Consider the following 25,549-nt stretch of genomic DNA (forward strand, 5'->3'; position numbering starts at 1 on the left):
AGAATGGTTGTATGTTGTTCCCCTACATCGCTGGTTCCTCAGCCGATTAAAAAAAACGATATTGGGTAATGAGGGAGGTAGTAATTTCAGAGTAATTAAAAAAAGCATGGCCCGTGGGGGTATCGAACCCACGACCTTCGCGTTATTAGCACGACGCTCTAACCTACTGAGCTAGCGGGCCGTGGTTCAAATAGCCTATAATTTTGAAGAAAATAATGGTTGTATGTTTCCCTATATTGCTGGTTCCTTAGCATATTAAAAAAAAAAACGACATTGGGTAATCAGAGAGGCAGTAATTTCAGAGTAATTATAAAAAGCATGGTCCGTGGGGGTATCGAACCCACGACCTTCGTGTTATTAGCACGACGCTCTAGCCTACTGAGCTAACGGGCCATGGTTCAAGTTGCCTATAACTTTGAAGAAAATAATGGTTGTATGTTTCCCTACATTGCTGGTTCCTTAGCCTATTAAAAAAAAAACGACATTGGGTAATCAGAGAGGCAGTAATTTCAGAGTAATTATAAAAAGCATGGCCCGTGGGGGTATCGAACCCACGACCTTCGCGTTATTAGCACGACGCTCTAACCTACTGAGCTAGCGGGCCGTGGTTCAAGTTGCCTATAATTTTGAAGAAAATAATGGTTGTATGTTTCCCTATATCGCTGGTTCCTTAGCATATTAAAAAAAAAAACGACATTGGGTAATCAGGGAGGCAGTAATTTCAGAGTAATTATAAAAAGCATGGCCCGTGGGGGTATCGAACCCACGACCTTCGCGTTATTAGCACGACGCTCTAACCGACTGAGCTAACGGGCCGCGGTTCAAGTTGCCTATAATTTTGAAGAAAAGAATGGTTGTATGTTTCCCTATATTGCTGGTTCCTTAGCCTATTAAAAAAAAACGATATTGGGTAATCAGGGAGGCAGTAATTTCAGAGTAATTATAAAAGGCATGGCCCGTGGGGGTATCGAACCCACGACCTTCGCGTTATTAGCACGACGCTCTAACCGACTGAGCTAACGGGCCGTGGTTCAAATAGCCTATATTTTTGAAAAAAAGAATGGTTGTATGTTTCCCTACATTGATGGTTCCTTAGCCTATGAAAACAAAAACGATATTGGGAAATCAGGGAGGCAGTAATTTCAGAGTTATTATAAAATGCATGGCCCGTGGGAGTATCGAACCCACGACCTTCGCGTTATTAGCACGACGCTCTAACCTACTGAGCTAACGTGCCGCGGTTCAAGTTGCCTATAATTTTGAAGAAAAGAATGGTTGTATGTTTCCCTACATTGATGGTTCCTTAGCCTATTAAAAAAAAACGATATTGGGTAATCAGGGAGGCAGTAATTTCAGAGGAATTATAAAAAGCATGGCCCGTGGGGGTATCGAACCCACGACCTTCGCGTTATTAGCACGACGCTCTAACCTACTGAGCTAACGTGCCGCGGTTCAAGTTGCCTATAATTTTGAAGAAAAGAATGGTTATATGTTTCCCTACATTGATGGTTCCTTAGCCTATTAAAAAAAAACTATATTGGGTAATCAGGGAGGCAGTAATTTCAGAGTAATTATAAAAAGCATGGCCCGTGGGGGTATCGAACCCACGACCTTCGCGTTATTAGCACGACGCTCTAACCGACTGAGCTAACGGGCCGCGGTTCAAATAGCCTATATTTTTGAAGAAAAGAATGGTTGTATGTTTCCCTACATTGCTGGTTCCTTAGCCTATTAAAAAAAAAACGACATTGGGTAATCAGAGAGGCAGTAATTTCAGAGTAATTATAAAAAGCATGGCCCGTGGGGGTATCGAACCCACGACCTTCGCGTTATTAGCACGACGCTCTAACCTACTGAGCTAACGGGCCATGGTTCAAGTTGCCTATAACTTTGAAGAAAATAATGGTTGTATGTTTCCCTATATTGCTGGTTCCTTAGCCTATTAAAAAAAAAACGATATTGGGTAATCAGGGAGGCAGTAATTTCAGAGTAATTATAAAAAGCATGGCCCGTGGGGGTATCGAACCCACGACCTTCGCGTTATTAGCACGACGCTCTAACCGACTGAGCTAACGGGCCGCGGTTCAAGTTGCCTATAATTTTGAAGAAAAGAATGGTTGTATGTTTCCCTATATTGCTGGTTCCTTAGCCTATTAAAAAAAAACGATATTGGGTAATCAGGGAGGCAGTAATTTCAGAGTAATTATAAAAGGCATGGCCCGTGGGGGTATCGAACCCACGACCTTCGCGTTATTAGCACGACGCTCTAACCGACTGACCTAACGGGCCGTGGTTCAAGTAGCATATATTTTTGAAGAAAAGAATGGTTGCATGTTTCCCTATATTGCTTGTTCCTTAGCCTATTAAAAAAAAACGATATTGGGTAATCAGGGAGGCAGTAATTTCAGAGTAATTATAAAAGGCATGGCCCGTGGGGGTATCGAACCCACGACCTTCGCGTTATTAGCACGACGCTCTAACCGACTGAGCTAACGGGCCGCGGTTCAAGTTGCCTATAATTTTGAAGAAAAGAATGGTTGTATGTTTCCCTATATTGCTGGTTCCTTAGCCTATTAAAAAAAACGATATTGGGTAATCAGGGAGGCAGTAATTTCAGAGTAATTATAAAAGGCATGGCCCGTGGGGGTATCGAACCCACGACCTTCGCGTTATTAGCACGACGCTCTAACCGACTGAGCTAACGGGCCGTGGTTCAAATAGCCTATATCTTTGAAAAAAAGAATGGTTGTATGTTTCCCTACATTGATGGTTCCTTAGCCTATGAAAACAAAAACGATATTGGGTAATCAGGGAGGCAGTAATTTCAGAGTAATTATAAAAAGCATGGCCCGTGGGGGTATCGAACCCACGACCTTCGCGTTATTAGCACGACGCTCTAACCTACTGAGCTAACGTGCCGCGGTTAAAGTTGCCTATAATTTTGAAGAAAAGAATGGTTGTATGTCTCCCTACATTGCTGGTTCCTTAGCCTATTAAAAAAAAACGATATTGGGTAATCAGGGAGGCAGTAATTTCTGAGTAATTATAAAAAGCATGGCACGTGGGGGTATCGAACCCACGACCTTCGCGTTATTAGCACGACGCTCTAACCGACTGACCTAACGGGCCGTGGTTCAAGTAGCATATATTTTTGAAGAAAAGAATGGTTTCATGTTTCCCTACATTGCTGGTTCCTTAGCCTATTAAAAAAAAACGATATTGGGTAATCAGGGAGGCAGTAATTTCAGAGTAATTATAAAAGGCATGGCCCGTGGGGGTATCGAACCCACGACCTTCGCGTTATTAGCACGACGCTCTAACCGACTGAGCTAACGGGCCGTGGTTCAAACAGCCTATAATTTTGAAGAAAAGAATGGTTGTATGTTGTTCCCCTACATTGCTGGTTCCTCAGCCGATTAAAAAAAAACGATATTGGGTAATCAGTGAGGCAGAAATTTCAGAGTAATTAAAAAAGCATGGCCCGTGGGGGTATCGAACCCACGACCTTCGCGTTATTAGAACGACGCTCTAACCAACTGAGCTAACGGGCCGTGGTTCAAGTAGCCTATATTTTTGAAAAAAAGAATGGTTGTATGTTTCCCTACATTGCTGGTTCCTTAACCTATTAAAAAAAAACGATATTGGGTAATCAGGGAGGCAGTAATTTCAGAGTAATTATAAAAGGCATGGCCCGTGTGGGTATCGAACCCACGACCTTCGCGTTATTAGCACGACGTTCTAACTGACGGAGCTAACGGGCCGTGGTTCAAATAGCCTATAATTTTGAAGTAAATAATGGTTGTATGTTTCCCTATATTGCTGGTTCCTTAGCCTATTAAAAAAAACGATATTGGGTAATCAGGGAGGCAGTAATTTCAGAGTAATTAAAAAAAGCATGGCCCGTGGGAGTACCGAACCCACGACCTTCGCGTTATTAGAACGACGCTTTAACCAACTGAGCTAACGGGCCGTGGTTCAAGTAGCCTATATTTTTGAAAAAAAGAATGGTTGTATGTTTCCCTACATTGCTGGTTCCTTAACCTATTAAAAAAAAACGATATTGGGTAATCAGGGAGGCAGTAATTTCAGAGTAATTATAAAAGGCATGGCCCGTGTGGGTATCGAACCCACGACCTTCGCGTTATTAGCACGACGTTCTAACTGACGGAGCTAACGGGCCGTGGTTCAAATAGCCTATAATTTTGAAGTAAATAATGGTTGTATGTTTCCCTATATTGCTGGTTCCTTAGCCTATTAAAAAAAACGATATTGGGTAATCAGGGAGGCAGTAATTTCAGAGTAATTAAAAAAAGCATGGCCCGTGGGGGTATCGAACCCACGACCTTCGCGTTATTAGCACGACGCTCTAACCTACTGAGCTAGCGGGCCGTGGTTCAAATAGCCTATAATTTTGAAGAAAATAATGGTTGTATGTTTCCCTATATTGCTGGTTCCTTAGCATATTAAAAAAAAAAACGACATTGGGTAATCAGAGAGGCAGTAATTTCAGAGTAATTATAAAAAGCATGGTCCGTGGGGGTATCGAACCCACGACCTTCGTGTTATTAGCACGACGCTCTAGCCTACTGAGCTAACGGGCCATGGTTCAAGTTGCCTATAACTTTGAAGAAAATAATGGTTGTATGTTTCCCTACATTGCTGGTTCCTTAGCCTATTAAAAAAAAAACGACATTGGGTAATCAGAGAGGCAGTAATTTCAGAGTAATTATAAAAAGCATGGCCCGTGGGGGTATCGAACCCACGACCTTCGCGTTATTAGCACGACGCTCTAACCTACTGAGCTAGCGGGCCGTGGTTCAAGTTGCCTATAATTTTGAAGAAAATAATGGTTGTATGTTTCCCTATATCGCTGGTTCCTTAGCATATTAAAAAAAAAAACGACATTGGGTAATCAGGGAGGCAGTAATTTCAGAGTAATTATAAAAAGCATGGCCCGTGGGGGTATCGAACCCACGACCTTCGCGTTATTAGCACGACGCTCTAACCGACTGAGCTAACGGGCCGCGGTTCAAGTTGCCTATAATTTTGAAGAAAAGAATGGTTGTATGTTTCCCTATATTGCTGGTTCCTTAGCCTATTAAAAAAAAACGATATTGGGTAATCAGGGAGGCAGTAATTTCAGAGTAATTATAAAAGGCATGGCCCGTGGGGGTATCGAACCCACGACCTTCGCGTTATTAGCACGACGCTCTAACCGACTGAGCTAACGGGCCGTGGTTCAAATAGCCTATATTTTTGAAAAAAAGAATGGTTGTATGTTTCCCTACATTGATGGTTCCTTAGCCTATGAAAACAAAAACGATATTGGGAAATCAGGGAGGCAGTAATTTCAGAGTTATTATAAAATGCATGGCCCGTGGGAGTATCGAACCCACGACCTTCGCGTTATTAGCACGACGCTCTAACCTACTGAGCTAACGTGCCGCGGTTCAAGTTGCCTATAATTTTGAAGAAAAGAATGGTTGTATGTTTCCCTACATTGATGGTTCCTTAGCCTATTAAAAAAAAACGATATTGGGTAATCAGGGAGGCAGTAATTTCAGAGGAATTATAAAAAGCATGGCCCGTGGGGGTATCGAACCCACGACCTTCGCGTTATTAGCACGACGCTCTAACCTACTGAGCTAACGTGCCGCGGTTCAAGTTGCCTATAATTTTGAAGAAAAGAATGGTTATATGTTTCCCTACATTGATGGTTCCTTAGCCTATTAAAAAAAAACTATATTGGGTAATCAGGGAGGCAGTAATTTCAGAGTAATTATAAAAAGCATGGCCCGTGGGGGTATCGAACCCACGACCTTCGCGTTATTAGCACGACGCTCTAACCGACTGAGCTAACGGGCCGCGGTTCAAATAGCCTATATTTTTGAAGAAAAGAATGGTTGTATGTTTCCCTACATTGCTGGTTCCTTAGCCTATTAAAAAAAAAACGACATTGGGTAATCAGAGAGGCAGTAATTTCAGAGTAATTATAAAAAGCATGGCCCGTGGGGGTATCGAACCCACGACCTTCGCGTTATTAGCACGACGCTCTAACCTACTGAGCTAACGGGCCATGGTTCAAGTTGCCTATAACTTTGAAGAAAATAATGGTTGTATGTTTCCCTATATTGCTGGTTCCTTAGCCTATTAAAAAAAAAACGATATTGGGTAATCAGGGAGGCAGTAATTTCAGAGTAATTATAAAAAGCATGGCCCGTGGGGGTATCGAACCCACGACCTTCGCGTTATTAGCACGACGCTCTAACCGACTGAGCTAACGGGCCGCGGTTCAAGTTGCCTATAATTTTGAAGAAAAGAATGGTTGTATGTTTCCCTATATTGCTGGTTCCTTAGCCTATTAAAAAAAAACGATATTGGGTAATCAGGGAGGCAGTAATTTCAGAGTAATTATAAAAGGCATGGCCCGTGGGGGTATCGAACCCACGACCTTCGCGTTATTAGCACGACGCTCTAACCGACTGACCTAACGGGCCGTGGTTCAAGTAGCATATATTTTTGAAGAAAAGAATGGTTGCATGTTTCCCTATATTGCTTGTTCCTTAGCCTATTAAAAAAAAACGATATTGGGTAATCAGGGAGGCAGTAATTTCAGAGTAATTATAAAAGGCATGGCCCGTGGGGGTATCGAACCCACGACCTTCGCGTTATTAGCACGACGCTCTAACCGACTGAGCTAACGGGCCGCGGTTCAAGTTGCCTATAATTTTGAAGAAAAGAATGGTTGTATGTTTCCCTATATTGCTGGTTCCTTAGCCTATTAAAAAAAACGATATTGGGTAATCAGGGAGGCAGTAATTTCAGAGTAATTATAAAAGGCATGGCCCGTGGGGGTATCGAACCCACGACCTTCGCGTTATTAGCACGACGCTCTAACCGACTGAGCTAACGGGCCGTGGTTCAAATAGCCTATATCTTTGAAAAAAAGAATGGTTGTATGTTTCCCTACATTGATGGTTCCTTAGCCTATGAAAACAAAAACGATATTGGGTAATCAGGGAGGCAGTAATTTCAGAGTAATTATAAAAAGCATGGCCCGTGGGGGTATCGAACCCACGACCTTCGCGTTATTAGCACGACGCTCTAACCTACTGAGCTAACGTGCCGCGGTTAAAGTTGCCTATAATTTTGAAGAAAAGAATGGTTGTATGTCTCCCTACATTGCTGGTTCCTTAGCCTATTAAAAAAAAACGATATTGGGTAATCAGGGAGGCAGTAATTTCTGAGTAATTATAAAAAGCATGGCACGTGGGGGTATCGAACCCACGACCTTCGCGTTATTAGCACGACGCTCTAACCGACTGACCTAACGGGCCGTGGTTCAAGTAGCATATATTTTTGAAGAAAAGAATGGTTGCATGTTTCCCTACATTGCTGGTTCCTTAGCCTATTAAAAAAAAACGATATTGGGTAATCAGGGAGGCAGTAATTTCAGAGTAATTATAAAAGGCATGGCCCGTGGGGGTATCGAACCCACGACCTTCGCGTTATTAGCACGACGCTCTAACCGACTGAGCTAACGGGCCGTGGTTCAAACAGCCTATAATTTTGAAGAAAAGAATGGTTGTATGTTGTTCCCCTACATTGCTGGTTCCTCAGCCGATTAAAAAAAAACGATATTGGGTAATCAGTGAGGCAGAAATTTCAGAGTAATTAAAAAAGCATGGCCCGTGGGGGTATCGAACCCACGACCTTCGCGTTATTAGAACGACGCTCTAACCAACTGAGCTAACGGGCCGTGGTTCAAGTAGCCTATATTTTTGAAAAAAAGAATGGTTGTATGTTTCCCTACATTGCTGGTTCCTTAACCTATTAAAAAAAAACGATATTGGGTAATCAGGGAGGCAGTAATTTCAGAGTAATTATAAAAGGCATGGCCCGTGTGGGTATCGAACCCACGACCTTCGCGTTATTAGCACGACGTTCTAACTGACGGAGCTAACGGGCCGTGGTTCAAATAGCCTATAATTTTGAAGTAAATAATGGTTGTATGTTTCCCTATATTGCTGGTTCCTTAGCCTATTAAAAAAAACGATATTGGGTAATCAGGGAGGCAGTAATTTCAGAGTAATTAAAAAAAGCATGGCCCGTGGGAGTACCGAACCCACGACCTTCGCGTTATTAGCACGACGCTCTAACCTACTGAGCTAACGGGCCGTGGTTCAAGTTGCCTATAATTTTGAAGAAAATAATGGTTGTATGTTTCCCTATATTGCTGGTTCCTTAGCATATTAAAAAAAAAAACGATATTGGGTAATCAGAGAGGCAGTAATTTGAGAGTAATTATAAAAAGCATGGCCCGTGGGGGTATCGAACCCACGACCTTCGCGTTATTAGCACGACGCTCTAGCCTACTGAGCTAACGGGCCATGGTTCAATTTGCCTATAATTTTGAAGAAAATAATGGTTGTATGTTTCCCTACATTGCTGGTTCCTTAGCCTATTAAAAAAAAACGATATTTGGTAATCAGGGAGGCAGTAATTTCAGAGTAATTATAAAAAGCACGGCCCGTGGGGGTATCGAACCCACGACCTTCGCGTTATTAGCACGACGCTCTAACCGACTGAGCTAACGGGCCGCGGTTCAAGTTGTCTATAATTTTGAAGAAAAGAATGGTTGTATGTTGTTCCACTACATTCCCAGTTCCTTAGCCGATTAGAAAAAAAACGATATTGGGTAATCAGGAAGGCAGTAATTTCAGAGTAATTATAAAAAGCATAATCCGTGGGGGTATCGAAACCAGGACGCTCTAACCGACTGAGCTAACGGGCCGTGGTTCAAGTAGCCTATATTTTTGAAAAAAAGAATGGTTGTATGTTTCCCTACATTGCTGGTTCCTTAACCTATTAAAAAAAAACGATATTGGGTAATCAGGGAGGCAGTAATTTCAGAGTAATTATAAAAGGCATGGCCCGTGTGGGTATCGAACCCACGACCTCCGCGTTATTAGCACGACGTTCTAAACGACTGAGCTAACGGGCCGCGGTTCAAGTTGTCTATAATTTTGAAGAAAAGAATGGTTGTATGTTGTTCCACTACATTCCCAGTTCCTTAGCCGATTAGAAAAAAAACGATATTGGGTAATCAGGAAGGCAGTAATTTCAGAGTAATTATAAAAAGCATAATCCGTGGGGGTATCGAACCCAGGACGCTCTAACCGACTGAGCTAACGGGCCGTGGTTCAAGTAGCCTATATTTTTGAAAAAAAGAATGGTTGTATGTTTCCCTACATTGCTGGTTCCTTAACCTATTAAAAAAAAACGATATTGGGTAATCAGGGAGGCAGTAATTTCAGAGTAATTATAAAAGGCATGGCCCGTGTGGGTATCGAACCCACGACCTCCGCGTTATTAGCACGACGTTCTAACCGACTGAGCTAACGGGCCGTGGTTCAAGTAGCCTATATTTTTGAAGAAGAGAATGGTTGTATGTTGTTCCACTACATTCCCAGTTCCTTAGCCGATTAGAAAAAAAACGATATTGGGTAATCAGGGAGGCAGTAATTTCAGAGTAATTATAAAAGGCATGGCCCGTGGGGGTATCGAACCCACGACCTTCGCGTTATTAGCACGACGCTCTAACCGACTGAGCTAACGGGCCGTGGTTCAAGTAGCCTATATTTTTGAAAAAAAGAATGGTTGTATGTTTCCCTACATTGTTGGTTCCTTATCCTATGAAAACAAAAACGATATTGGGTAATCAGGGAGGCAGTAATTTCAGTGTAATTATAAAAGGCATGGCCCGTGAGGGTGTCGAACCCACGACCTTTGCGTTATTAGCACGACGCTCTAACCGACTGAGCTAACGGGCCGTGGTTCAAGTAGCCTATAATTTTGAAGAAAAGAATGGTTGTATGTTGTTCCCCTACATTGCTGGTTCCTCAGCCGATTAAAAAAAAACGATATTGGGTAATCAGGGAGGCAGTAATTTCAGAGTAATTAAAAAAGCATGGCCCGTGGGGGTATCGAACCCACGACCTTCGCGTTATTAGCACGACGCTCTAACCAACTGAGATAACGGGCCGTGATTCAGAACGCCTATATTTTTGAAGAAAAGAATGGTTGTATGTTGTTCCCCTACATTTCCAGTTTCTTAGCCGATTAAAAAAAACGAGATTGGGTAATCAGGGAGGTACTAACTTCAGAGTAATTATGAAATGCATGGCCCGTGTGGGTATCGAACCCACGACCTTAGCGTTATTAACACGTCGTTCTAACTGACTGAGCTAACGGGCCGTGGTTCAAATAGCCTATATTTTTGAAGAAAAGAATGGTTGCATGTTTCCCTACATTGCTGGTTCCTTAGCCTATTAAAAAAAAAACGATATTGGGTAATCAGGGAGGCAGTAATTTCAGAGTAATTATGAAAGGCATGGCCCGTGGGGATATCGAACCCACGACCTTCGCGTTATTAGCACGACGCTCTAACCAACTGAGCTAACGGGCCGTGATTCAGAACGCCTATATTTTTGAAGAAAAGAATGGTTGTATGTTGTTCCCCTACATTTCCAGTTTCTTAGCCGATTAAAAAAAAAAAATATTGGGTAATCAGGGAGGCAGTAACTTCAGAGTAATTACGAAACGCATGGCCCGTGTGGGTATCGAACCCACGTACTTCGCGTTATTAGCACGACGTTCTAAACGACTGAGCTAACGGGCCGCGGTTCAAGTTGCCTATATATTTGAAGAAAAGAATGGTTGTATGTTGTTCCCCTACATCGCTGGTTCCTCAGCCGATTAAAAAAAACGATATTGGGTAATGAGGGAGGTAGTAATTTCAGAGTAATTAAAAAAAGCATGGCCCGTGGGGGTATCGAACCCACGACCTTCGCGTTATTAGCACGACGCTCTAACCTACTGAGCTAGCGGGCCGTGGTTCAAATAGCCTATAATTTTGAAGAAAATAATGGTTGTATGTTTCCCTATATTGCTGGTTCCTTAGCATATTAAAAAAAAAAACGACATTGGGTAATCAGAGAGGCAGTAATTTCAGAGTAATTATAAAAAGCATGGCCCGTGGGGGTATCGAACCCACGACCTTCGTGTTATTAGCACGACGCTCTAGCCTACTGAGCTAACGGGCCATGGTTCAAGTTGCCTATAACTTTGAAGAAAATAATGGTTGTATGTTTCCCTACATTGCTGGTTCCTTAGCCTATTAAAAAAAAAACGACATTGGGTAATCAGAGAGGCAGTAATTTCAGAGTAATTATAAAAAGCATGGCCCGTGGGGGTATCGAACCCACGACCTTCGCGTTATTAGCACGACGCTCTAACCTACTGAGCTAGCGGGCCGTGGTTCAAGTTGCCTATAATTTTGAAGAAAATAATGGTTGTATGTTTCCCTATATCGCTGGTTCCTTAGCATATTAAAAAAAAAAACGACATTGGGTAATCAGGGAGGCAGTAATTTCAGAGTAATTATAAAAAGCATGGCCCGTGGGGGTATCGAACCCACGACCTTCGCGTTATTAGCACGACGCTCTAACCGACTGAGCTAACGGGCCGCGGTTCAAGTTGCCTATAATTTTGAAGAAAAGAATGGTTGTATGTTTCCCTATATTGCTGGTTCCTTAGCCTATTAAAAAAAAACGATATTGGGTAATCAGGGAGGCAGTAATTTCAGAGTAATTATAAAAGGCATGGCCCGTGGGGGTATCGAACCCACGACCTTCGCGTTATTAGCACGACGCTCTAACCGACTGAGCTAACGGGCCGTGGTTCAAATAGCCTATATTTTTGAAAAAAAGAATGGTTGTATGTTTCCCTACATTGATGGTTCCTTAGCCTATGAAAACAAAAACGATATTGGGAAATCAGGGAGGCAGTAATTTCAGAGTTATTATAAAATGCATGGCCCGTGGGAGTATCGAACCCACGACCTTCGCGTTATTAGCACGACGCTCTAACCTACTGAGCTAACGTGCCGCGGTTCAAGTTGCCTATAATTTTGAAGAAAAGAATGGTTGTATGTTTCCCTACATTGATGGTTCCTTAGCCTATTAAAAAAAAACGATATTGGGTAATCAGGGAGGCAGTAATTTCAGAGGAATTATAAAAAGCATGGCCCGTGGGGGTATCGAACCCACGACCTTCGCGTTATTAGCACGACGCTCTAACCTACTGAGCTAACGTGCCGCGGTTCAAGTTGCCTATAATTTTGAAGAAAAGAATGGTTATATGTTTCCCTACATTGATGGTTCCTTAGCCTATTAAAAAAAAACTATATTGGGTAATCAGGGAGGCAGTAATTTCAGAGTAATTATAAAAAGCATGGCCCGTGGGGGTATCGAACCCACGACCTTCGCGTTATTAGCACGACGCTCTAACCGACTGAGCTAACGGGCCGCGGTTCAAATAGCCTATATTTTTGAAGAAAAGAATGGTTGTATGTTTCCCTACATTGCTGGTTCCTTAGCCTATTAAAAAAAAACCATATTGGGTAATGAGGGAGGCAGTAATTTCATAGTTATAAAAAGCATGGCGGTATCGTACCCACGACCTTCGCGTTATTAGCACGACGCTCTAACCTACTGAGCTAACGGGCCGTGGTTCAAATTACCTATAATTTTGAAGAAAATAATGGTTGTATGTTTCCCTATATTGCAGGTTCCTTAGCCGATTAAAAAAAACGATCTTGGGTAATCAGGGAGGCAGTAATTTCAGAGTTATTATAAAATGCATGGGCCGTGGGGGTATCGAACCCACGACCTTCGCGTTATTAGCACGACGCTCTAACCTACTGAGCTAACGGGCCGTGGTTCAAATTACCTATAATTTTGAAGAAAATAATGGTTGTATGTTTCCCTATATTGCTGGTTCCTTAGCCGATTAAAAAAAAAACGATATTGGGTAATCAGGGAGGCAGTAATTTCAGAGTAATTATAAAAAGCATGGCGCGTGGGGGTATCGAACCCACGACCTTCGCGTTATTAGCACGACGCTCTAACCGACTGAACTACCGGGCCGTTGTTCAAATAGCCTATATTTTTGAAGAAAAGAATGGTTATATGTTTCCCTACATTGCTGGTTCCTTAGCCTATTAAAAAAAAAACGATCTTGGGTAATCAGGGAGGCAGTATTTTCAGAGTTATTATAAAATGCATGGGCCGTGGGGGTATCGAACCCACGACCTTCACGTTATTAGCACGACGCTCTAACCTACTGAGCTAACGGGCCGTGGTTCAAATTGCCTATAATTTTGAAGAAAATAATGGGTGTATGTTTCCCTATATTGCTGGTTCCTTAGCCGATTAAAAATAAACGATATTGGGTAATCAGGGAGGCAGTAATTTCAGAGTAATTATAAAAAGCATGGCCCGTGGGGGTATCGAACCCACGACCTTCGCGTTATTAGCACGACGCTCTAACCGACTGAGCTAACGGGCCGTTGTTCGAATAGCCTATATTTATGAAGAAAAGAATGGTTGTATGTTTCCCTACATTGCTGGTTCCTTAGCCTATTAAAAAAAAACGATATTGGGTAATCAGGGAGGCAGTAATTTCAGAGTAATTATAAAAAGCATGGCCAGTGGGGGTATCGAACCCACGACCTTCGCATTATTAGCACGACGCTCTAACCGACTGAGCTAACGCACGTGGTTCAAGCCGCCTATAATTTTGAAGAAATGAATGGTTGTATGTTTCCCTACATTGCTGGTTCCTTAGCCTATTAAAAAAAAAACCATATTGGGTAATGAGGGAGGCAGTAATTTCATAGTAGTTGTAAAAAGCATGGCGGTATCGAACCCACGACCTTCGCGTTATTAGCACGACGCTCTAACCTACTGAGCTAACGGGCCGTGGTTGAAGTAGCGTATATTTTTGAAGAAAAGAATGGTTGTATGTTTCCCTACATTGCAGGTTCTTTAGCCGATTAAAAAAAACGATCTTGGGTAATCAGGAAGGCAGTAATTTCAGAGTTATTCTAAAATGCATGGGCCGTGGGGGTATCGAACCCACGACCTTCGCGTTATTAGCACGACGCTCTAACCTACTGAGCTAACGGGCCGTGGTTCAAGTAGCCTATATTTTTGAAGAAAAGAATGGTTGTATGTTTCCCTATATTGCTGGTTCCTTAGCTGATTAAAAATAAACGATCTTGGGTAATCAGGGAGGCAGTAATTTCAGAGTAATTATAAAAAGCATGGCCCGTGGGGGTACCGAACCCACGACCTTCGCGTTATTAGCACGACGCTCTAACCGACTGAGCTAACGGGCCGTGGTTCAGAATGCCTATATTTATGAAGAAAAGAATGGTTGTATGTTCCCCTACATTCCCAGTTCCTTAGCCGATTAAAAAAAAAACGATATTGGGTAATCAGAGAGGCAGTAATTTCAGAGTAATTATAAAATGCATGGCCCGTGGGGGTATCGAACCCACGACCTTCGCGTTATTAGCACGACGCTATAACCGACTGAGCTAACGGGCAGTGCTTCAAGTTGCCTATATTTTTGAAGAAAAGAATGGTTGTATGTTCCCCTACATTGCTAGTTTCTTGGCCTGTTCAAAATAAACGATATTAAGAAATCGGGGATGAAGAGATTTGAAAGTTTTTATGGATAAAAAGGATGGCCCGTGTAGGAATCGAACCAACGACCTCCGCGTAATTTGCACGATACTGTTTAGAGGACTGAGCTAACGGACCGTGATTACGCTTGCCTATGTTCTTCAAAAGAAGATGGTTATATGTTACTGTATTTTGCCAGTTGCTTACAGCGTGTTAACATTAAACGATATTGAAAAAGGAGGGGGCGTTGATTTCAAAGTTATTGATAGAAAAAGCATGGCCCGTGGAGGGATCGACCCACAACTTTCGCGTTATTAGCACGACGCTCTAACCGACTGAGCTAAGGGACTGTGATTGCGGTCATTTTGATTGTTCGAGAGAGTCCACTATTAAATTCGAGTATATTTTGAACATTTGTATGTGTTACTATATTTGAGTAATTATATTGTATGTAACATCTGATGAATCATTTCAAGTGAGCGGTCATAGTAATATTTGTGAATAAATTTATTAATATGTTTTACTCATCTCTTAAAATTGTGTACTTTGGAGGAATATAAACTTGAAATTTTTCTAATTTACCACATGAAATATTCAACTTACACTAACTTTCCTCTTTTTTGGCTTTTTTTAAATATGCTTTATAATTTAAATTTTAGTTTGATACGTATCTTCTACGAAAACGTGATTGACACTGATTTTCTCTCTTCTATTCACATTTTGCTATTTCCTAGTCAAAAAATTTGTTTAAAGAAAAGTAGTATGAAACCCATATTGTGTGGGTTGCATCCAAAAACGTTTTGTGAAGAAAATTTGATGGAGTTCGTTATATCTGAGTCTACTTACATTCAATAATTATATTTGCGTCATTGTTTATTTTTTTTTTCATCTTAATAAACATGTAATTTATATCAAAAATACTTTCGAGTAATACCTATATGTATACATTTTTTCTTGCTATTTTACACTGTTTCAATGTGGAAGACCCATATTTTGTTCTGGAACATTTTACCCCCCCCCCATCCCCACCCTATCTAAAAAAATATATATCCAAAAAATATTAATTTAAATTTAAAATGTTTCATAGATGCATACAGCATACAGATTCAGTAATAACATATAATTCAGTGAAATTTTACGGTGAAAACTGATTTGAAAAAAAAAAAACCTGTATAAAAAATAATGTTACGTCAACACTTCCGTGTTGCTGTTTCACATACACGGAATAATCAGTGAATAGAAACTTTGAACGCGTAAAACAAAGAATGCTATTTTTGACATTTCACTGAAGTTTGAAACCTGATTTATTAAAATTTACTGATTGCATAATTACAAACTTTTGATATGATATTGTGCCTTATATTGTCAAGGTTAGGACCTAAAAGCTGAGGTGTATAACATGTACGTGTTATGTTAAATGAAATTTTAAAACATTCACACGTATATGAACAGATATGGGTATAACTTATAAATGAGCATAGCATACAATCTTTTAAGGCAACTGACTACGTTCAAATGAGGATTTTTTCGAAAATTGTAGTAAAATGATTTTATACATTTATTTGAGAGAATGGTTTACACAGAATCCAGAACTATGTTTTATTCTTGTGCATACACAATAAGTTGAAAACAAAGTTATGGCTGATCTAAGTCATCTGGAACAATGGCTTCAAAGGCAACAAACAGTTTTCAAACGCGTTTTTTTTGAAGATCCCTTTTTCCGTTACTTTATTCCACGCGAAACAAAATTTCTCGAAAAATATACAAGGTATTCTCAATGAAATTTTTCATCAGTGTTTCAGATAACGTTAACTGTGCAATCAACTGAGATTTTAACCAGATATCCAGAATTCAATATTTTACAGCTGCTTGAATGAAAAACAATTGAAGTTTTTTGTAAAAATTGTTTCACGAAAGCTACCATATCTCAGAGAATATTTTGTGTATGTTAAGACTTTCAGTTCATTGCACAGATAACAGTCATAGCACAATAGGTAGCAATTTAAATTTAAAATGTTTCATACAGCATACAGATTCAGTAATAAAAATCAATTCAGTGAAATTTTCAAAGTACAGTATCAAAACTATTCAAATAAATGGTGTTGTTTTCAATGTACAATGTCTGGCGTAAGTACTGAAAATGAGCCGATTTTGAGGATAGAATTTAGAATATCGGAAAAAGTTGTAAGGATATTTCAGAAATTTCAGTGCATTTCCTTATTTTATACAATATTTTGATTCAAACTCCACTTATTTTGTGAAACAGTTTTTTTCAAAAAAAGTGGCCCACATGCAGTCAGTTGCCTTAAATTTAAGTTCATAATCTGCACCATTATTAGCTAAAAACACTGTGAAAATAACAACACATTTCATAGACTTTTTGCAATCGTGTTTCGAATATTACATGAATTTTGCTTAAAATTTGACATAAAAATGACTTTTCATAGAACATTACATAGTAAATCGAAAATCCTTTATTGTTTTCGTTATTTTGAAGCACTTTCTATCAAAAATGTTATTAAAGTTCATTGCAGTAGAATTTTTTTGAAAAGTGTCAAAAGAAAGGTAGTTGGATGCCTTGATCAGTCAATTGCGATCTTGTTAGAAATGTTATTAGGAATGTCCATTTTACCAAATTTGAAATTTCAATGAATTCCCAGCCCTAGATATAATGTGTGACATCTATGTTAGACCACACATCGCATCGATTCAAAGACCGTTTTATTTATTTTTTCCATTTTTCCTTCTGTAATTGTAGGGCATCCGTTTAGGAACTATAGCTGAACAAGCGTCGACCCGTGGCCAGAGTTAATTGGATTCTTTTCGAGTGCATCTCCTCTCTTGGGCTGTTTTGGATTCTTCTTTTCTTATAGCCCCATAATTTGGGCCGAATACTTAAGAGATGCTAACACAGGGAAAGGATACACAGGACATTCATTTTTTAACACCAGCTTTGTTTCTTGAGAGGTTTCAAGAGCCACGAACAGAAGGGAAAGGTGAAGAAAACAAGGCTTTCGTTGTTTACGCGACGTCAACTTTTTTTTATTAGATGCACGGACACCAAACAGACCCAAGTTCCTTTTTCCCGTTCAACGAAACTTTTAATTATTATTATTGGTTTATATACGATACACGTGAAAGAAGAAAGCAGAACTTCTATAGGTTATAGATCTCATATAAATAAGATGACCATCTCACCCGTACATTTGGGACATTCCCGTGTTTTCCTGCAACTTTAGACGCCCCAAAAAATGTCCCGGTTTCTCCCGTTTCTACAACGAAGTTTAATTCAATTTGTGATATTTGTGTGTAGAAATCATTGGCGAAGATACGTTTATTAGCTTATAAATTACATTATGATACTTACGTAGAATTAATATAGGCTGTTCGAAATTTATCTTTACAACTCTGAAACTTAATAACTCATAAAGAATACAATATATTTACTTTCGGTTCGTTGCATTTGTTGCAAAAAGTTTTTTTTTTCTGTTACGAGGAGGAGCGTTGAAATATGGTCGTTCACACAATTAATATTTCAACTAAGATGCAGCCGTTTCAAAGGCAAGTCTTGTTTTTGTCTTATTTAGAAAATGTTGCGAATCCAGATGGTTCTAACCATTTCAGTCCGATTGCAATAATCTTTACGATCACCAAAAGTCAGAGGCTGAAATTGTAAATTCTGAGGCCTCATGCTTGGCCATACAGCCAGATACGCTTAGTGGCACTCAAAGATTTATCGAACGAGCTCGAAATCTCAAAGCTCAGTACGGTTTGTAATATTCACGACTCCAGCAAAATAAAATAAATAAGAAAAAGTTGTACTATATAAAGTAAGTGACTAATAGAGCCTTATATTCATCGACAGAGTTTAAACAACAATCGCAGGTTAAAGGATTAGCGATCGACACGGATTGGTTAAAATCCTCAATTTTACCAATCCGTTTCCATCTTCAATCCTTTCACCTGTGATTGCAGTTTAAACTGCGTTGGTAAATACGGCCGTAAGCGAAAAACTTTGACTTATCAGAATAATAATGAATAACAGTAAAAGATGGTTTCACCATTGTTTTCCAATATTTTAGAGAGGTATGTAGGACATAGATATGTATTACTTCGAAGGCTCTTGCAAAGACAGAAAAAAAAAATCGGAAAATGCTGCTCTAAACTTTGAAGAGAAAAAGAAACCACTTGAGACCAATTGATCACGAATATCACGGTTTCCTACCGAAGTACCCAAGAAATGCCTGTTCACGGAGTCATCGGTCAACTCCTAATTCAAGCGATATTGAAAAGTTATCATTATGCTGATTTGAGTACGTATATTTCAGTTGCCATGGGCGTGCTTTTATCATAATTATGAGCTTGGAAGACTTCTGTTCTTAGACATACCTCAAAAGTAACTTTCATCGCCATGAATTCGTTTTTCATCGTGTTGAGTTTTTCTACTTTTTATCTTAGAAGCCGGTGAAAATACGCATCAGTTATCTCTAAGTAGAAGATTGCAAGGCCTCAAAAATGACGGTATTGATGAGGCAAGAGATTTGCCTCATTCAGAACGAAGGACGAGTTCAATGGTTTCTTTTACCCGCGGATTCTCGTACAGTTCCAGTTTCTTTCAAAAGTCACGCTATTCTCGGAAGTCCACAAACGAGAGAGGTCGATACTTCCGAATAGGAGAATTTCTCATATTCAGTAAAGGAAGAAGACAAATATATACAAATGTGAACATGACACGCGTTTCCCCAACGTCAGTCTTCTGTTGGTGAAGGAACGAACGTTCCATTTTGTTCTTGGCCACTGGTTCCAGAATTTAACGGACCATACAATAATGGTGTTTTGGAACTCTTCCCCTCTCTGAGAAGATGATGGAAGAACTTAGTAGTCTTGACATTTTGAATCTATTTCTTTTCTCCCCTGACTGGCAAGAATAATTCCTGTCATGGGAAATTACTTCTGTATTTATGAACCTGAAAGTATTTTAGCTCATTATCTAAGAATGAAATGACAGAGCAAATAAAGGTTTTCCACTGTTATTACACATTGTCCTGATGCATTTCTGAAAAACTTTCTGATGGGGGATAAGATGTTTTCTGTGGATTTCAGTTTTTTTCATTAAAATTCAACGAAATTGCATAAAATGTTGAGATTTATATACGATACATAAATTACGTCTGTATACGGGATAAAGTGGATATATTATTGCACTATAAAAAAAAATTATAATATGCGAACCGATAATCTTTAAAGGATTGAAAGAAATGTTTACTTAAGGAAATGCTGAAAGTTGTGGAAAAAGTTCTTAAAAAAATTTAAAATTACATATAAACAGATAGATTTATTATTAGATCGATTCCTTTTTATTAAGGTATTTTTAAAGTTCTTCTAAAAAATCCGATGTTCCTTATAAAAATTCTGATATTTCTCAAGAAAATTTTCTGATGTGTCTTAAGAAATTTCTGATTTTTCCAACAGAAAAAAATAAATTTTGGAATAACTCAAAAAATTTTTGGTAATTTTTAAGGAAATTGTGAAAGTTCTAATGGAAATTGTGAAAGTTCTAATGGAAATTGTGAAAGTTCTAATGGAAATTGTGAAAGTTCTTATGAGAATTCTTGATGCAATTGTGAAAGAGTTCTAATGGGAATTCTTGAAGAAATTGTGAAAATTCTAATGGAAATACTTGAGGAAATTGTGAAAGTTCTAATGGAAATTCTTGAGGAAATTGTGAAAGTTATAATTGAAATTCTTGAGGAAATTGTGAAAGTTATAATTGAAATTCTTGAGGAAATTGTGAAAGTTATAATTGAAATTCTTGAGGAAATTGTGGAAGTTCGTAAGGAAATTCAAATTGTGAAAGTTCACTATTTAAAAAATATTTAAAGTCTTCGAGTGATTCTAAAAATTACGATTAAAATTCTAAAGTAAAAAAGTTTTGAAAATTCCTTAAAAAAAATGACCATTTTTAAGAGGATTCAGGAAATTCTAAACCCAATTAGTATTGAAAATAATATTAATAATCTTTAATGATTATGCTAAAGGGATATCCGTTATATCGAATGCAGCAGCTATTGATATCCATGGCGAATGACCGAGGAAACATTCTTTCTTACTCTATTAAGTTGTAACACGTGTACGCGAGTAATCTTAGAATAGTTTCATCATTGTTTGTTCCTTACGGATAGGAAGTCGTAAAAACACATTCAAGGTGTGAAAGGACCCCTTAAAAACACTTATTTTAGTGACTATCCAGGATTTAGAGTCAATTATTTTGCTACTTAGAGGATCCGAGTATCTCCGAAAAGTTTATTAACCCTGTTTTTCTTTTTACCTTATTTTATGAGGAACTTTCTCGATACTTGAACTTCAGAGTTCACCTTCATTGTTACGCAATATAGGAGGTGCTTTTTTTACATACATACCAAGGAGTTCTAGAAAGCAAGACATTGGTTCTGAGATGGGAAATGTTTTTTTTCCGAATAGAGTGTTTACTCTCAATGAAAAAAAATCCCATTGTCACGAACCGATGCCGGAACTAGATTTGTGTTCCGCCATTTCTACAGAATTTATATAGTAGGGAAGCCCTTGGAAACATTTATTTTTTTCTATGTTTATATCGTTGTGGCGTAAACAACTCTATTTCAACGAATAAATTAACTATGTACACTCCCGATGCGAAAGTTCAGACACTAACGACCTTACGTCTTAGATTTAAAAAGGCAAACAGTTGAATTATAAAACTCATTATATACACACGGTGGGCAAAAAAAGTCCGTAGAAACTTTAAAAATGAATGAAAATCGGAAAAATAATCGAAATACGAAACGGTTTGCAGGGTTAGAATCACTAAGTCACGGGAATTTTTTTAAGACAGGTAAACAAAAAAAACTAGAAAAACAGCCGATAGGTGGCGTTGGTACGAGCAGCGACTTCGGTGGAAATATGAAAATGAGATACGGTCGAATCCCGTTATAACGAACGCCAAGAGACTGGAGAAATCACTTCGTTAAAACGAAATTTCGTTATAAAGGATTTCCAAGTTTTTGCATTGTCCCTTTGTCAACTTGGCTGGGGGAATTAGAAAAGCGTTCGTTAAAACGAGATTTTCGCTATAACGGTATTCGTTAAAACGGGATTCGACTGTAGTTATAAGAACTTGCGCTCCTAATCCATAATCCGTTCATCGTCGTAAACCGTGTGTGTGTGTCGACGTTTTCTTTCAAACCAAGCACAACTCAGGTTTATCACCATCTACGGACGATTTACTACCTAGTGAGTTGTTCCAAAAATGTTACTGTGCGTGTATATACCTAACAGTGAGTACGTATGTAGTGTTGTGTTTTTCGATTTTTCAGTGTTGCCATCTATATTTCAGAAGTGAAGTAAGTGACGTGTTAAGATTGAATTACATTTATACTGTTTGTAGGTCTGTTGCTCTCTGTGGCGAGACTTTTTAAAGGGGAGATCGGCTAGCATTCGGTTATGTGGAAAACATATTGCTGTTAATAAATGATTTGGAGGCATTCTGTGCTCGTTATTTGCGTATCTTTTCTTTGACTCGTGTAAGTCAGCGCCACCTATCGGATCCTTAAATCCATAAAATATTAATTTCTTGATTGGACCACATGTAGTCCTAATTAAAATTTAGTTGAAAATCTTAGACACGTCACGGTCATGAAATTTCCTGAAATAGTTCTCCGTAGATGAACCTGAGAGCACATGGCACGAAACATGTCTTTTATTTCCCCTTCATGGCATGAAAATGAGCCACAAATCATTGTAAGGGGAAAAAAATAATAATAAATCTAACTGGAATTTAAATTAATGTAAATGCAAAATGCAATTTTTTATAAAATTTTTTCCAAAAATGATTATACTGTAACACCTCGGCTTACGCCTCGGGTAACGAATATGGATTTGGCTAACGAACATTTTTGTTGATATAGATCAGTGTTTCCCAACGTGGGCGTTAACGCCCCCTTGTGGGAGCTGGAATGTTCCAGGGGGGCGGTAGAAGCTACGGATATAACATAGGATCCTATGGGTTAGATTGCGTTGGTGGGCGATGGGAGAAAAAAATTTCTGAAGAAGGGGGCGATGGGACAAAAAAGGTTGGGTAACTATGATCTATATCAAAGTTTCCCAACATAGGATCCTATTTTATATCCGTAGCTTCTACCGCCCCCCCTGGAACATTCCATCGCCCACGTTAGGAATCACTGATATAGATAATAGTTAGCCAAACTTTTCATTCCATTGCCCCCTTCTTCAGAAATTTTTTTCTCTCATCGGCCCCTCCATCTCAAGTGAACGCATAGGATCGAATATTAAATTCGTAGCTTCTATCGTTCCCCTGGACCAATCTATCGCCCACCAGAGGGCGACATTGCCCACTTTGGGAAACACTGATATAGATGCACGCACTAACATAAAACAGCCGCGACGTGAGATAAAATTTTGAGCCAATCATCATCAGAATTATTGTTACTCGAACCCGGTTAATGCTAACCTCGGATTCTTTCTTCCAAATGTTTCTTCACTTCTCTTTCGGAAAGTTTTCCACCACTTCACGTACAAGCTTTTGGCAATAAATTTGGATTATTTCTATCGCTAGCCGAAGTATCACTGTATTTGGGGATCATTTAAGTTTCGGGTATGAGCATCGAACTCTCTAAACATTATTATTCCCCGAGGGTCAAATAGTAATTCATACATGTACAACTTAATTATATCAAGAAGATGTCGACATTTTAACAAACTTACTCATAACAGCAGTACATCAGCATGTTATTTAAAAATTTCAACGAAGATTGTATTTTCACAAATAAAATAAATATACGAAATTAAAGTCCGAATACTATTCATGGGGCAAAAAGAAGCTATCAATTGTAGGAAAGGGAATGATATAGAGTAGGGTCTTCAACGCATGACCCGCGGGCCCCATTTCGCCCTCCTAGTCTTTTGTCGTGGCCCGAAGAAAATTATTAGGAAATGATTGATTAATTCTAGAACGAATGAAAGATATAATTTCAGAAAAGATTTCATCTTAAAGAAATAATTTCAGAAATGATGAAAGAAATAATTTCAGAAATGATGAAAGAAATAATTTCAGAAATGATGAAAGAAATAATTTCAGAAATGATGAAAGAAATAATTTCAGAAATGATGAAAGAAATAATTTCAGAAATGATGAAAGAAATAATTTCAGAATCTATGAAAAAATAATACTAGAATAAATGAAAGAAATAGTTCCAGAATTGATGAAAATTGAGAATCACTGAGAGATAATTTTTGAAACTAATAATTTTAGAATTTTTGAAGATAATTTTTGAATTTTTGAAAGATAATTTTAGAATTTTTGAAAGATAATTTTGGAATTTTTGAAAGATAATTTTGGAATTTTCGAAAACAATAATTTCAGCATTAGTGAAAAAAAAACTAATAAATCAATGAAAGAAATAATTTCATAATTTCTGATAGAATATATATCACAATCAATAAAAGAAATAATTCCATAATTTCTGATAGAATATATATCACAATCAATAAAAGAAATGATTTCATAATTATTGAAAGAAATGATTTCATAATTATTGAAAGAAATGATTTCATAATTATTGAAAGAAATGATTTCATAATTATTGAAAGAAATGATTTCATAATTATTGAAAGAAATGATTTCATAATTATTGAAAGAAATGATTTCATAATTATTGAAAGAAATGATTTCATAATTATTGAAAGAAATGATTTCATAATTATTGAAAGAAATGATTTCAAGTTATATTGAGAAGTAAATTAATTTTATAATTACTGGAATAAATAAGTAAAGAATCATCTGAAGTGATTTTAGATTAAAGTTAATCTCAGAATAAATTAATTTGATCAGTAATTAATCAAAACGTTTTCTAGAATTAGTGAAAAAAATTATTTCAGAACTATAATCAAAATTGATTATTAATAAAGGAAATAATTTCAGAAAAAACAAAAGTCTTCAATTATTTTTTTCTACTGGTTAGTTTGTGGCTCCCATTGATCCCCTTCAATTAATTAAGATGTCATTAAATTATATGAGATGGTGGCCCGCTGCCTTCGTGGGAAGTTTCAATTTGACCCGCGCGCAGACCCAAATCACAAAATTTGTTGGAAAAAAATGAATTTTTCGTGTCACAGGAAAAAAACCCATATCCAATGTGTAAAGAAATGTCTGTGGCGTACCTAAAGGTGTTTTTTATTTGGTGATATTTGTGTTTACATCGGGAAGCATAGGGGAGTTAAAGTAGGGTGATAACTCACTCAAAAATGTGATTTTCACTGAAATATGTTGAAAAACGTAATTTCCTTAGCTTATTACTCGATTGTATATGAGTGAAACCACAAAATTCTTTGTAGAAGTTTGTTTCAAAAATGGTACTTGAAGTTTTTTCTTATTTTTGAGTAGTTTTAAGTATAAAAAGCGACTTACGAAATCTTTGTTTAGCCATGAAACTTCTTTTCGAATGTTTTACATGCTATGAGCCACCCCTATTCTCTAAATTTAATTTTGAAATTACCATGCGTATGACTTGCATGGAGCTAATGATACATTGGGCTTGCCTTTTAGAAAGAAAACAGATCTGTTAATCTAATACAATGATGAAAAGTTCACACACACATTAAATTTAAACATTTCCTTGAACTTATAAGAGTTAAATTTCGTCAAAATGTAAACTTTTTTCAAGTCACTTGTAGAAAATTGAAAATTCAACAAGACCCTATCGTCTTTTCTGGAAAGAAATTCGCCGTGATTGCAAGAACAAAACAGTAAACCCATAGAAACACTCCAAAAGATCAGGGCAGAACTCGGAGAATCTTCAACACATTTGATTGAAGAGCATGAGCCCTAAAGTAGAAAGTTCCAGGAGAAGCCCAGGATGAGCAAGTTTCGCTATACAGTACAAGTTAATAATGCCAGATCATCCGGTGAAAGCACGGTAATGATGTTTCAGCATTGCTTAGATAAATTTTAAAAGTAAAGATTC

General features: G+C 38.3%; 23 non-coding genes across 23 annotated transcripts; all 23 read right to left on the reverse strand.

Moving 5' to 3' along the window:
- Positions 1–742: 742 nt before the first annotated feature.
- TRNAI-AAU (transfer RNA isoleucine (anticodon AAU)) lies at positions 743–816 on the reverse strand. Its single transcript has one exon. It is a non-coding gene; the product is annotated as a tRNA-Ile (tRNA).
- Positions 817–952: 136 nt separating this feature from the next.
- On the reverse strand, positions 953–1,026 carry TRNAI-AAU (transfer RNA isoleucine (anticodon AAU)). Its single transcript has one exon. It is a non-coding gene; the product is annotated as a tRNA-Ile (tRNA).
- A 557-nt stretch (positions 1,027–1,583) lies between these two features.
- Positions 1,584–1,657, reverse strand: TRNAI-AAU (transfer RNA isoleucine (anticodon AAU)). The gene has a single exon. It is a non-coding gene; the product is annotated as a tRNA-Ile (tRNA).
- A 137-nt stretch (positions 1,658–1,794) lies between these two features.
- On the reverse strand, positions 1,795–1,868 carry TRNAI-AAU (transfer RNA isoleucine (anticodon AAU)). Its single transcript has one exon. It is a non-coding gene; the product is annotated as a tRNA-Ile (tRNA).
- Positions 1,869–2,005: 137 nt separating this feature from the next.
- Positions 2,006–2,079, reverse strand: TRNAI-AAU (transfer RNA isoleucine (anticodon AAU)). Its single transcript has one exon. It is a non-coding gene; the product is annotated as a tRNA-Ile (tRNA).
- Positions 2,080–2,425: 346 nt separating this feature from the next.
- On the reverse strand, positions 2,426–2,499 carry TRNAI-AAU (transfer RNA isoleucine (anticodon AAU)). Its single transcript has one exon. It is a non-coding gene; the product is annotated as a tRNA-Ile (tRNA).
- A 135-nt stretch (positions 2,500–2,634) lies between these two features.
- On the reverse strand, positions 2,635–2,708 carry TRNAI-AAU (transfer RNA isoleucine (anticodon AAU)). The gene has a single exon. It is a non-coding gene; the product is annotated as a tRNA-Ile (tRNA).
- Positions 2,709–3,265: 557 nt separating this feature from the next.
- Positions 3,266–3,339, reverse strand: TRNAI-AAU (transfer RNA isoleucine (anticodon AAU)). Its single transcript has one exon. It is a non-coding gene; the product is annotated as a tRNA-Ile (tRNA).
- A 1,611-nt stretch (positions 3,340–4,950) lies between these two features.
- TRNAI-AAU (transfer RNA isoleucine (anticodon AAU)) lies at positions 4,951–5,024 on the reverse strand. The gene has a single exon. It is a non-coding gene; the product is annotated as a tRNA-Ile (tRNA).
- A 136-nt stretch (positions 5,025–5,160) lies between these two features.
- TRNAI-AAU (transfer RNA isoleucine (anticodon AAU)) lies at positions 5,161–5,234 on the reverse strand. Its single transcript has one exon. It is a non-coding gene; the product is annotated as a tRNA-Ile (tRNA).
- A 557-nt stretch (positions 5,235–5,791) lies between these two features.
- TRNAI-AAU (transfer RNA isoleucine (anticodon AAU)) lies at positions 5,792–5,865 on the reverse strand. Its single transcript has one exon. It is a non-coding gene; the product is annotated as a tRNA-Ile (tRNA).
- Positions 5,866–6,002: 137 nt separating this feature from the next.
- On the reverse strand, positions 6,003–6,076 carry TRNAI-AAU (transfer RNA isoleucine (anticodon AAU)). The gene has a single exon. It is a non-coding gene; the product is annotated as a tRNA-Ile (tRNA).
- A 137-nt stretch (positions 6,077–6,213) lies between these two features.
- On the reverse strand, positions 6,214–6,287 carry TRNAI-AAU (transfer RNA isoleucine (anticodon AAU)). Its single transcript has one exon. It is a non-coding gene; the product is annotated as a tRNA-Ile (tRNA).
- A 346-nt stretch (positions 6,288–6,633) lies between these two features.
- TRNAI-AAU (transfer RNA isoleucine (anticodon AAU)) lies at positions 6,634–6,707 on the reverse strand. Its single transcript has one exon. It is a non-coding gene; the product is annotated as a tRNA-Ile (tRNA).
- A 135-nt stretch (positions 6,708–6,842) lies between these two features.
- Positions 6,843–6,916, reverse strand: TRNAI-AAU (transfer RNA isoleucine (anticodon AAU)). Its single transcript has one exon. It is a non-coding gene; the product is annotated as a tRNA-Ile (tRNA).
- A 557-nt stretch (positions 6,917–7,473) lies between these two features.
- TRNAI-AAU (transfer RNA isoleucine (anticodon AAU)) lies at positions 7,474–7,547 on the reverse strand. Its single transcript has one exon. It is a non-coding gene; the product is annotated as a tRNA-Ile (tRNA).
- A 979-nt stretch (positions 7,548–8,526) lies between these two features.
- Positions 8,527–8,600, reverse strand: TRNAI-AAU (transfer RNA isoleucine (anticodon AAU)). Its single transcript has one exon. It is a non-coding gene; the product is annotated as a tRNA-Ile (tRNA).
- Positions 8,601–9,334: 734 nt separating this feature from the next.
- On the reverse strand, positions 9,335–9,408 carry TRNAI-AAU (transfer RNA isoleucine (anticodon AAU)). The gene has a single exon. It is a non-coding gene; the product is annotated as a tRNA-Ile (tRNA).
- A 140-nt stretch (positions 9,409–9,548) lies between these two features.
- Positions 9,549–9,622, reverse strand: TRNAI-AAU (transfer RNA isoleucine (anticodon AAU)). Its single transcript has one exon. It is a non-coding gene; the product is annotated as a tRNA-Ile (tRNA).
- Positions 9,623–11,454: 1,832 nt separating this feature from the next.
- On the reverse strand, positions 11,455–11,528 carry TRNAI-AAU (transfer RNA isoleucine (anticodon AAU)). Its single transcript has one exon. It is a non-coding gene; the product is annotated as a tRNA-Ile (tRNA).
- A 136-nt stretch (positions 11,529–11,664) lies between these two features.
- TRNAI-AAU (transfer RNA isoleucine (anticodon AAU)) lies at positions 11,665–11,738 on the reverse strand. The gene has a single exon. It is a non-coding gene; the product is annotated as a tRNA-Ile (tRNA).
- Positions 11,739–12,295: 557 nt separating this feature from the next.
- On the reverse strand, positions 12,296–12,369 carry TRNAI-AAU (transfer RNA isoleucine (anticodon AAU)). The gene has a single exon. It is a non-coding gene; the product is annotated as a tRNA-Ile (tRNA).
- A 967-nt stretch (positions 12,370–13,336) lies between these two features.
- Positions 13,337–13,410, reverse strand: TRNAI-AAU (transfer RNA isoleucine (anticodon AAU)). The gene has a single exon. It is a non-coding gene; the product is annotated as a tRNA-Ile (tRNA).
- Between the last annotated feature and the right edge of the window lie 12,139 nt (positions 13,411–25,549).

Source organism: Pholcus phalangioides, unplaced genomic scaffold (genome assembly GCF_987345545.1).
Source record: "Pholcus phalangioides strain wild (caught in Gottingen) unplaced genomic scaffold, Ppha-v1.0 ptg000004l_1, whole genome shotgun sequence".
Classification (NCBI taxonomy): Eukaryota; Metazoa; Arthropoda; class Arachnida; order Araneae; family Pholcidae; genus Pholcus; species Pholcus phalangioides.